This window comes from Schistocerca piceifrons, chromosome 5 (assembly GCF_021461385.2).
Source record: "Schistocerca piceifrons isolate TAMUIC-IGC-003096 chromosome 5, iqSchPice1.1, whole genome shotgun sequence".
Classification (NCBI taxonomy): Eukaryota; Metazoa; Arthropoda; class Insecta; order Orthoptera; family Acrididae; genus Schistocerca; species Schistocerca piceifrons.
Genome location: NC_060142.1, coordinates 622,987,301 through 622,999,420, shown reverse-complemented (window position 1 = coordinate 622,999,420; position 12,120 = coordinate 622,987,301).

The following is a 12,120-nucleotide window of genomic DNA, read 5'->3' as shown; positions in this document are numbered from 1 at the left end:
TAATAATGAAATTTTTCGTAAAAAGCTGGTGTAAGCATGGACAGTGCCATCACCGATTTTCTGGTTGATAGTTTCATTAACCACCTTGAGAACAGATTTTTTGTGAGATTGCCAACTTAATTAGAAAAACTGTGTATTACATTAGGTATTTGGACGATTCACTTCTGTTTTTAAATAGTGACGATAAAATTACTCATGAACAAATTTGTGAAGAACACGAGAAGATAAATATTGCATATGAGATGGAAAATGGTGGTTCCTCTAACTTTCTCGGTTTACATACCAATAATTTAAGCCTTAAGCTCAGTTTTGGGATTTCCGTAAGAAAACCTACGTGGACTGTACAGCTAACTACGACTCATACCACTCACATATGTGAATGAAATTTTTTCGTTTTGCTTTCAACCATTTGTGTAAACGCCCACCATCTCAATAAGAGTGAGGATTAGAAATGGATAGAATTATCTACATTGCCAAAACAAAGAAATACACTCCAACTTACGTATTTACTACTTATAAAAAAAGTTTCTAGGACTAGCTATAACGACACAACGCCAAGTAAGAAAATTAATTTGTAATACATTAATGTTATTAAAAAAATATACTTCGTTGCCACAATTCGGAATATTCCGCACGAAAACCACTGCGATCTTTAAAAAGTATAAAATTTTCATTTCGTTTTCGACAACAAAGTATCTAGGGCAGATTTCGGCTAACAGTGGCGCCAAGGAAAACATATTGATTGAGTCTGGTGTATTATTAAGACCAGTGCACAGATTGCGATACATGCTATGTGGGACGGACCGGACGTAGAAAAGAAGTTCGCTTCAGTGAACAGGTGACTTTTGAGATAAGCGATACGGCGGAGAAACCAAATTTTTCCTCCCACTTAGATGAGAGCATAGCCGGCGTCCTGTCCATCTCGTTGCAAACGACATTGATTCGTCGACCTGAGAAGGGGTGGTTTATGGAGCACCTGGAGGAGATCAAAATTTTGCGTCCTCACAGATCATCTGGCGTTCACCTCCATAATGAACAGGTGTTGGTGAAAAGTACCTCCTGTTCGCAGCTTTTTGAAGGCCACCTGATAAAACGAATAAGTTGATCAACCCATAAGGGACATGTCCAGGTACTTTTCTTTTGTCTACTATTATTTCATACCCCTTGCCTCACAAGGGCGAAGGTGTCAGCTGATAAAATACGCCGCTCTTAAGTCCCATATGGGTGAAAGTTTTAAAATATAGTTTAAAAACTGGACATAGCGGTTGTCAAAAATTAAACTTTGACACAGTAAGAAGACAAGTAGTCATCTGTTTAGTTAAAATATAAAAGTTTGATTTGTTGATTAATTAAAATATAGACACAGTTGATTGAAAATGAATGTTTCACACCAACATGAAACACGGGCAGTTGCATAAGTGAAAAGGAAAAAAGTCTATGATTTGATTGACTAAACTAGATAAATCGATCAGGGAAGTGATGAGTGGTTGTAGACTGCCAGGGATAGCATTGGAAAGTAATAGTCGGGTTAGTGCATAAGAGGGCGTGTGTGAGTTTTCGGAGGAGGGATTTGATAAGAGTGAAGCGGGATGGAGTTTCGAACCAAGATTTAGGAAATGGGTGGAGAGGAGTGTAGAGAAATGGAGCCCTGACAGGAGGAGGTTTGGTAGGACCTCGTAGGTCTGGTAGGACGGAGACATAGCAGAACGAATGTCTTAGCCGGTTAAGGAAACGAGATTAAAGCTTCGTTGGTAGAGAAACTGGAGTGAGTTGGGGTTGCAGTGTTGGTAGAATTCGGTGGTAGAGGAGCGGCAGAGTACCAGGATTAGTGAACAGGGAGGACACTAGCGGGTGAGTAGTGTCGAGTTTATGGGTAACGTACGATACTCGGAGGTGCTGAAAGTGGAAGGCTACGTTAGAGAATCTTATAAGCCGGTAGACGATGCAGATGTGGGAGCGTAGCGAACTCGAATCGCTAGGAAGAGTACATGGCGTTCGAGGATCTGCAGGGCGTGACAAAAGGAGAGAAAATCTGAAGTTCACGCCATATTTACATAACAGAGAATTGGTAAGACCACAATTCAAACCTTCCTTAGACTGTTCCTTAAACAAAGGTCCAGAAATTTTTCATTTGAGTGTGCTATTTGTATTTAATTCAGTTTCGTTCCTACACTCCTGGAAATGGAAAAAAGAAAACATTGACACCGGTGTGTCAGACCCACCATACTTGCTCCGGACGCTTCGAGAGGGCTGTACAAGCAATGATCACACGCACGGCACAGCGGACACACCAGGAACCGCGGTGTTGGCCGTCGAATGGCGCTAGCTGCGCAGCATTTGTGCACCGCCGCCGTCAGTGTCAGCCAGTTTGCCGTGGCATACGGAGCTCCATTGCAGTCTTTAACACTGGTAGCATGCCGTGACAGCGTGGACGTGAACCGTATGTGCAGTTGACGGACTTTGAGCGAGGGCGTATAGTGGGCATGCGGGAGGCCGGGTGGACGTACCGCCGAATTGCTCAGCACGTGGGGCGTGAGGTCTCCACAGTACATCGATGTTGTCGCCAGTGGTCGGCGGAAGGTGCACGTGCCCGTCGACCTGGGACCGGACCGCGGCGACGCACGGATGCACGCCAAGACCGTAGGATCCTACGCAGTGCCGTAGGGGACCGCACCGCCACTTCCCAGCAAATTAGGGACACTGTTGCTCCTGGGGTATCGGCGAGGACCATTCGCAACCGTCTCCATGAAGCTGGGCTACGGTCCCGCACACCGTTAGGCCGTCTTCCGCTCACGCCCCAACATCGTGCATCCCGCCTCCAGTGGTGTCGCGACAGGCGTGAATGGAGGGACGAATGGAGACGTGTCGTCTTCAGCGATGAGAGTCGCTTCTGCCTTGGTGCCAATGATGGTCGTATGCGTGTTTGGCGACGTGCAGGTGAGCGCCACAATCAGGACTGCATACGACCGAGGCACACACGGCCAACACCCGGCATCATGGTGTGGGGAGCGATCTCCTACACTGGCCGTACACCACTGGTGATCGTCGAGGGGACACTGAATAGTGCACGGTACATCCAAACCGCCATCGAACCCATCGTTCTACCATTCCTAGACCGGCAAGGGAACTTGCTGTTCCAACAGGACAATGCACGTCCGCATGTATCCCGTGCCACCCAACGTGCTCTAGAAGGTGTAAGTCAACTACCCTGGCCAGCAAGATCTCCGGATCTGTCCCCCATTGAGCATGTTTGGGACTGGATGAAGCGTCGTCTCACGCGGTCTGCACGTCCAGCACGAACGCTGGTCCAACTGAGGCGCCAGGTGGAAATGGCATGGCAAGTCGTTCCACAGGACTACATCCAGCATCTCTACGATCGTCTCCATGGGAGAATAGCAGCCTGCATTGCTGCGAAAGGTGGATATACACTGTACTAGTGCCGACATTGTGCATGCTCTGTTGCCTGTGTCTATGTGCCTGTGGTTCTGTCAGTGTGATCATGTGATGTATCTGACCCCAGGAATGTGTCAATAAAGTTTCCCCATCCTGGGACAATGAATTCACGGTGTTCTTATTTCAATTTCCAGGAGTGTATATTCAAAATGATTGTTTTCCGGTATTCAATACCGTCTTTAATATGAATTGTCGCATAATACAGTGACGGAGAAAATCGTAGTACAAAATATAATTAATGAAGAGTAATGAAATTTTGGGAATACGTTTGTCTACGTAACATATTTTGGTGGTTATTGATTAACATTGCAAGACTAGAGGTTCATGTAAGCTTGAGATAAGCCATTCCAAATGCGAAATGCTGGTACATCAATAACTGGCGTAACCGCTAAACGTGCGTGTATTGTGTCATACAGGCGCCGGATGTTCAGTTTGCGCGATGGAGTTCCATGCCTGTTGCACATGGTAGGTCAATACAGCAACGGTTATTGCTGGTTGTGGATGATGCTGAAGTTGTCCGATGATATCCCATAGGAGCTCGATCGGAGGCAGATCTGGTGATCATGCAGGCCACGGCAAGATACAGACGTTCTTTGGAGCATTTTGGGTTACAACAGTAGTTTTATAGAGCGAGAGGTATCCTGTTGGAAAACACCCCTGGAATGCTGTTTATGAATGGCAGCACAGCAGGTCGAATCACCAGACTGAGGTACAAATTTGTAGTCAGTGTCCTTGGGACTGAGTATGTTGCTGCCGTCATACGAAATCAGACCTCAGACTAAAACTCGAGACGTAGGTGTAGCATGTCTTGCAATCAGACAAGTTAGTTGCAGACCCTCAACTGGTCTCTTTCTGATCAACATACGGACATCACTGGCCCAGAGGCGGAACCAGCTTTCATTAGGAAACACATGCGGTGGTTTGGTTTCAGTGCAACGCACGCTGTAGAGTATTTGGCTTGCAGCTGTCTCTCAAGTAACCAATTCGTAACAGTTCGTTGTGTCACTGTGGTCCTAACTGATACTCAAATTGCATTGTCAGATGCACTATGATGCGCCAGAGACATACGCCGAAGACGGTGGTCCTACCTCTCGGTAATGCCACGTGGCCTCCCGTAGCCCAGACATCTCGTGTCTACCGCTGCCAGCAGTCATGTAAGGCGGCTACATTCCTGCCAAGCCTTTCCACAATATCGCAGAAGAAACATATAGCTTCTCGTAGTAGTAATACACTACCTTGTTCAAACTCAGAGGGTCGTTGACAATGGCGACTTTTCCGCGTTGAAGACGCAACTAGCGCTACTCTTATGTGACTCACGAAAAAACTGAATAGTCATCATCTTTCCGATGTAGAAACACGGCTGCCAACTTTGGTCCATGTCGCAAGACTCCTTCCCGGTTTTGTGATTTTTATTCCATCAGTTTATTTGACTTTACGCTGTATCACATCAAGCCCTACATTATTTTTTGGTAATGCCGCGTTACTGCTGTGTTTCAGCTTACATGGGTTTCAGTAACCCTGTTGTATACATGCCTCGTACATGTCCTTGAATATACCTGTAATTGTATTTCAGCATCGATGGTGACTTGGTTATACTCGAAATCTAGATCTGCTGTATTAAGTACTTTTGCGACTGACTGCTGCCCTCGTTTAAATTTAAATACGGCTCAAGTATTTGCTATACACACCAGGTCTGATTAAAGGAGGACATGGAAGCAGTTCCGAGGCGGGCTGATAGATTTGTTACCAGCAAATTCGAACATCACGCAAGTATTACAGTAATGCTTTGAGAACTCAGACGGGAATCCCAGGGCAGAAAGCGACGTCCTTTTCAACAAACACTTGCGGAGCCGGCCGTTGTGGCCCAGCGGTTCTAGGCGCTTCAGTCCAGAACCACGCTGCTGCAACCGTCGCAGGTTCAAATCCTGCCTCGGGCATGGACGTGTGTGATGTCCTTAGGTTAGCTAGGTTTAAGTAGTTCTAAGTCGGGGGACTGATGAACTCTGATGTTAAGTCCTATAGTGCCCAGAACCATTTGAACTATTTTTGAACACTTGCGGAGAGTTAGACAACCAGCATCTGAAGCTGATTGTAGAACTGCTCACTTCTCGTAATGACCACGAAGATAAGAGAAATCAGGGCTCCTTTGTTTTATTTGCAAGAGTGACGGGAAATGAATTGACTGGAAGTGGTGCAAGGTAGCTACGTACGTTGGCTGATAGAGTATGTGTTGATGTAGGTACGAGAGGAACTCTGCGCCACTCACCGTCCTGAAAGGAATCATTCAGTCGTCGCTGCTAGATGCTTCTTTCAATAACTGAGTATGGCTACCGCTGCCCGGAAGTCACAAGCCCACTGACTTCCATCGACTAAACGGCGCCTCCTTGATGGTCGGCAGTTCAAGCCTTGGCCACCTGTCTGTCGAGCCGAAATCGCCTCTGAAGCAATACGTGGCTCACTCTCGTTGACCCGTTCGGACACATTCGATCACTGCAGGCCTCTATCGCTGTCGTCTGGGCTGGAATCCACGATTCGAAACGGAGTGCTCTGGTTCGTCCAGCACCAGTGGGTGTGGCTGCCTTCTCCAGCTTGCGTCCATCACACACCGCTCCGTCGGCCGAACTGCCTCAGTGCCATATCGTCAAGCAAGATTCTGACCGCTTCACGCCACCTCGTCGCTGTCTGCTTACGTCATGAGCGGACCGTGCCTGCTAACAAGGAACCCCTTGAGTGTGAGGTGACAAGTTCAATCTTTAGTAGCGCACATTTGAAAGAATTCCGTTATCTATTATGGCAAGAAAAATGTTAGGTGCTAATGACTCACCATCGTACTTACGTTGCAGTTCCGTCACTCCTATTTTCTACTCTTTCTTGCTATGTCGTAAATGTTCCCTACAACCTTAGCAAGGTCAGGTACACGAGAAGGAATCGTAGGGGTAGAACACCTCCAACTACTCGCAGCACAGTAAATAACTTCTCAACCTATTTACCATCCAGATTAACAGCCGGCATAATTGTAAATGAAAGCGTTAAGGCATTGACGTTAGTTGATGTACCTCTGAGTTCCTGGGTTCCCCATATGTATTTCCTCCTCAAATCCCCACTGATCAGAGCTGAAAACAAATTCCTTACTGAACTATGGTATAAGTTTGTTTATCTTATCTACAAAATTTGCAATTTTGTTATCTTAATTGTTCTATTGTGTAGCACTGTTTGAATTTATGCAACCATCCGCTGCTTTCCTTGAAATCGCTGTAATGGATGTCGAGCGCAATTCGATGTACATAACGTAGGAGGTCATAATCACGCTCACCCTGTAAATTGCATTGTGCATCTCTGAAACACGATAACACCACTTTTTTTAACAAGTGCGCTTTGTCCTTCCTTGAATATACGTAGTTTTTCTTATGCACTACACAGTCATATCGCTGCGGACGTGTTCTAAATATGTTCATAATTTTCAACATAGAAATCACAAAGCCAACAGTTGCAAATAACTGTTTCGGACGTAGGTTTCGACACTGATAACGATGTCTTCATCAGGATGACATTTTAAGAAACCGCGAAGCTACATTCCGAAAAGTTTAGAGCAGATATGCTCAAGTGAAAAATTAAAATTAAACACGCAGTCTGAAGTTCCTAACATGTCATATGTGTCAAAGGCTGAAACGTGTTCAATATTAATTTGGGACTTGAGCATATATGCTCTAAACTTCGTCTATTTCCTTCTCACAATGTACCTTTGCTGTTTCTTAAAATTTCATATTGATGAAGATATCATCCTTGGGGGTGCTCAAACCTTGATCAGTGCATGAAACAGTTATTATAACCAGTTGGCTGTGTGATTCCTATGTTGAAACTTAAATACGGTTGCTAACAGACACGTTGAAAACTGTTCAGAATTTGTAACTTCCTCACAAAATTCATTCTTTCACATTCAACTTCCACAAAACATTTGTTTCCCTTTTAATGTACCCACAAATATCTTTTCTCATTTAATGTAAGCTCTGAACAGAAAAATTCCTAAACCTCGTAATAAAAAATAAATTCAGTAACCTGGTAAATTTTGGACGACAGCAGTGCTGCGACATGGCCCTGTAAGATCATTCTGAACAAAAAAGCAAAAATTCTTACCTCAATAAAGTCGCCAAATATCTGCTCTTACAATAAATTTTTCCGGCACAGCTCTGTGCAATGCTGGCCGACAGATTTGTCATTTATGAAAGGAAGCAACTGATTTTTCTTTTGCAACAATCGGAATGATCATGGATTGGAGAAATTAGTAAATTCTTTAAATTGAAATGAATGCTTGTTAAAAATTACTTTATATCACAAAGATTATTATTAGGACATTTTTAAAACATTTATATGGGAGTTCAGATACATTACTAGATATGCTCGAGGCTGCTTTTTACCTTATACAATAATACTCAGGCTCCGGCATCGCAGCACCGCGACCTGCCCAGCCAACACGATACATTATACCAGACCAGAGCAGACTGCAGACTAGCGCAGACTAGCAACAACTTACTGCTACAGCTACACAGTTCCTACTGCAGTCAACACTGCTCTCTGGTCAGCAATTCTCTTATACCTTGCATATCGCAGGCAGCGCATGAGCAATACATCTAAATTACATCTGCTCGGACCTCTTACATAACCCTCCACTGGGGGGGAGGGGGGGGGGCAAAAATTTGGCAGCGATGATGAGTCAATTGGACTTGCCATGAGCAACAAATTTTTCTTAATTAACTAAATTTACAGTTACAGAGTATATACATATATATAAGTGCAGCACATAAAATGAAATAGAGTGCACATGCACTGAGTACAGAACATATCAAGAAATCACAAAATGTATACGCAATGAGGACAAAACATATTAACAAATGACATAAAGTGCACACGCACTGTATATATTTCTACCATTATACAAGAACTAGTATATGCAAAGAGTATAAACCATTTTAACAAATGACATAAAGTGCACATGCACTGTATATATTTCTACCATTTTACAAGTACTAGTATACGCAATGAGTACAAAACATATTAAGAAATGACATAAAATGCACACGCACTGTAGATATTTCTACCATTTTACAAGAACTAGTATATGCAATGAGTATAAAACATGTTAACAAATGACATAAAGTGCACACACATTGTATGTATTTTTACCATTTTACAAGAACTAGTATAGGAAAGGGAAGGATTGCATCATGGTTGTAGCACAGTAGGTTGCACGTAGCTGCACTGAAAGTCCATATCTTTCTACAGAAGCACAACACCAAGTGAGACAATCTGAAGTTCTCTTCCCTGAAGTATTAATCAGTCTAGCCAAGACATTGAAATGTCGTATTAATATTCAATGTTATCAATTTGGTAGTACATTAGGTACACCAAACAGTGGGACCATAATAACATCTCCATTGTTCAAGGTGGTGGACAGCATGATGTGTCAACACCACACCCTTGCAGAATCCATACTCTTTCACCAACGTGGAATTAGTGCAAAAACCAAGTATAGTGCTCCATGATCAGGAGGATGGACAGGACAATCGGATATTGCAGTAATTTCTGGTAATTAGGTCAGAAGGTGAAGGACATTAAGTCTTATGCTAGTCATCATTGAGAATTACACTAGTCTATCAACCGATTTGAGTAATTGGTGGCACTTATTGCCCAGTTACTAAACATTTCTGTACTATGTACGAAGTATTACAGAATATTATTCATAAGTCATCTGATTACAGTGAACATTGGCACTCATTGGCTAGTTACTAAACATTTTTATGCATTGTTCAGAAGTCATCATTCAAAACTAGAGTTAATTAATGGCATAGCATTAACATAATTCATCTAGTTATAGTAATCATTGGCACTCATTGCCCAGTTACAAACCATCAGAAGTCATTATTCAAAACAGGAGCTAATGAGTGTAGCATCAGGCTACTGGTATTCATGTATAATAGCATGTAAGTAACATAAGATAAATTTAAAATATAGGAAACAGTGGCATTCATTGGCCAATTACAAAGTATTCGTATAGTTTTATAAAACATTATTCAGTGTTATTCAGAAGTCATCATTCAAAATGATAATTATTGGCATAGCATTTATAGAGTATAACAAAATATTATTTACAGAAATTATTGGCATAACATTTATACATTTTTACAAAACATCATTCAGTATTACTCAGAACTCATAATTCAAGTGACATAGGACATATTTAAAATGTAATGCACTGTAACGATTACTCAAGGTCTGTGGTTAGAAAACATCATTCAGTATTACTCAGAACTCTCTTAAACTGGTAGCATTATTTGGGACTGGTAATACATTTTTTTGGTACTAGCAATGCATTGCGTTGGGATCGATAGTTAATTGCTGGGGCATAAAAATATTTGCTTTTGACTTATTGCTGCAAATAAGGATTAGTAACGTCATTCGTCATGAGTCAGCTGTAGCAAGGTTATGAAACAAGTAGACCATATGTGATCACATTCATGAATGACACACGCAAATGGGTAAAAAAATGGAAGTACTAGAACAGGTTTAATAATTAACTGCTTATAGCACATAAATTTCATGAATAGCTTTTCCTGATAAAAAAAATACAAAATGGATTATTAAGCTGAAAGAAGAAACGCATATTATGCTGAAAAGTAGTGAATTTCGAATTAACAGGTAATGAAACGTGTACTCAGTATGTATGTACTGTAGCTGTCTTTTCCAAAACATTCAGTCATTATACCATGCGACATAAAACATACTGTCAAAACGAACTGCAACAAATACTTAAATAGCTACATAACATCTCTCAACTAATAGTAAATATATAAACTTCATCATTATTCTCATCTGCAAGGAAAAACTTCATAATTCATATTACCATAACTTCATTACTATCATCACCTGCAAAGAAAAACTTCATTATTCATATTAGCATATTCTTCATCACTATTCATCATCATTCATTATCATCTGCAAAAATACACTTCATTTTTCATTATTCATATTAACATTTACTTCATACAACTATTCATAGTATAGAGTTTCTTATTTCTAGCATATTTCATCACTAAAACTGAGATGTGTAGTTCTGTCTGACAGCCTGCATCAATCGCCTCGTATTCTGAAAGAAAAATTATTAGACTGCTATCATACGATGTGTATAGTATATCCTTGTTAATGCTTGTTAATTCTGATCCATTTACTCTTCATGACAAGGTATTGCATTTTCTTTCGTTCATTCCGAAGGTGAAATTCCCATTTCATAGTAATCCACTGTGGTTTGTTTAAATTATTTCTTTTACACGTTATTTCTTTCTGAAAATGATGAATAAGGATTAATATCTTGCATTTAAATCATATACCCATTAAATAAAAACTGGTTTCTAGTGATATAATTAAGCATACAGCATAGCATGACAGAAAACGTATTATGTCAAAAACATGGACAGTGTTCAGGTGCAAAAATGTACACAAAATATCATAATGTAGTAGCAAAAAAAATGTAAAATAGTCACGATGTTGAGATATCATAAGGCAAAATGTCAAAGTCAACTGGTGTTTGTTATATCTTAAACATTTCATAGTGCATACAGGAAAACAATCATACATACACGAAAAATGGAAAATGGGCACGGTCTGATATATAACGACAAGAAAAGCGACCTGCTAACCTTGCCTTGCCGGCCACTTGCCAAGAAAAAGTATGATAATCATCAGTAAGTAGTCACATAAATATAATTGCATCTTTGGTCATAAAATAATCAGAAATGGCATTACAGTGTGATAAATCATAAAGTATTTTCATTCAATAAAGGGTTTAATATTGGAGACATGGTGATTGCCTTTACTTTTTCTGGTTCTCAGAGTTTCGACGTGTACTACATTGGGGTGAGGAATGCTGCGAACTCGATATGGACCTGCGTATAGAAGCTATCTTCTGTCCAATGTGAAAATCACGGCGTGTACAAACCTGTTTTTGCTGTCTTCTCCGGCGCTCTGCGGCACGTTTGATGTTGTTGAGTGCAATGTGAATTATTTTATGGTGTCGTAGTCGACGAGATGTAGGAAAGGATACTAATTCTTTAATTTTGTTAGGTGGTTCAACATTTTTCAGTATAAGAGTTGGAGGTAGCATGGTAGATTCATTTGGTATCCAGTTAATTACATCCTGGAATGACAGTATGTGTGTGTCCCAATCAATATGTTTTTTATGGCAGTATATTCTACATAGTTTACCAGTTTCTTTCATTAGACGTTCACAAGGGTTCGAAGAAGCGTGATACTTGGATATATAGATCGGAGAAATGTTTCTTGTTCGTAACATACGTGTCCATATAGCAGATCGAAACTGTGATCCATTGTAGGAAATTACTTACAACACATGCCCTACATGAAATAGAAAATGTTTTACAAATGCTTTCGAAACAGATTTAGCAGTAGCTTTGAGTAACGGAGTGAAGCTAACAAATTTTGAAGTGAGTTCAACCGCGACAAAGGTGTAGCAAAAACCTCTATTAGTTCTGGGAATCGAACCAAAAATGTCTACAGCGGCCATGTGTCTCAATTTAACAGGTACAATGGGATGTAATGGAGGAATATGTGAGTAGTATCTGACTTAGCTTTCTGGCAGTTTTACATGACGCTAAA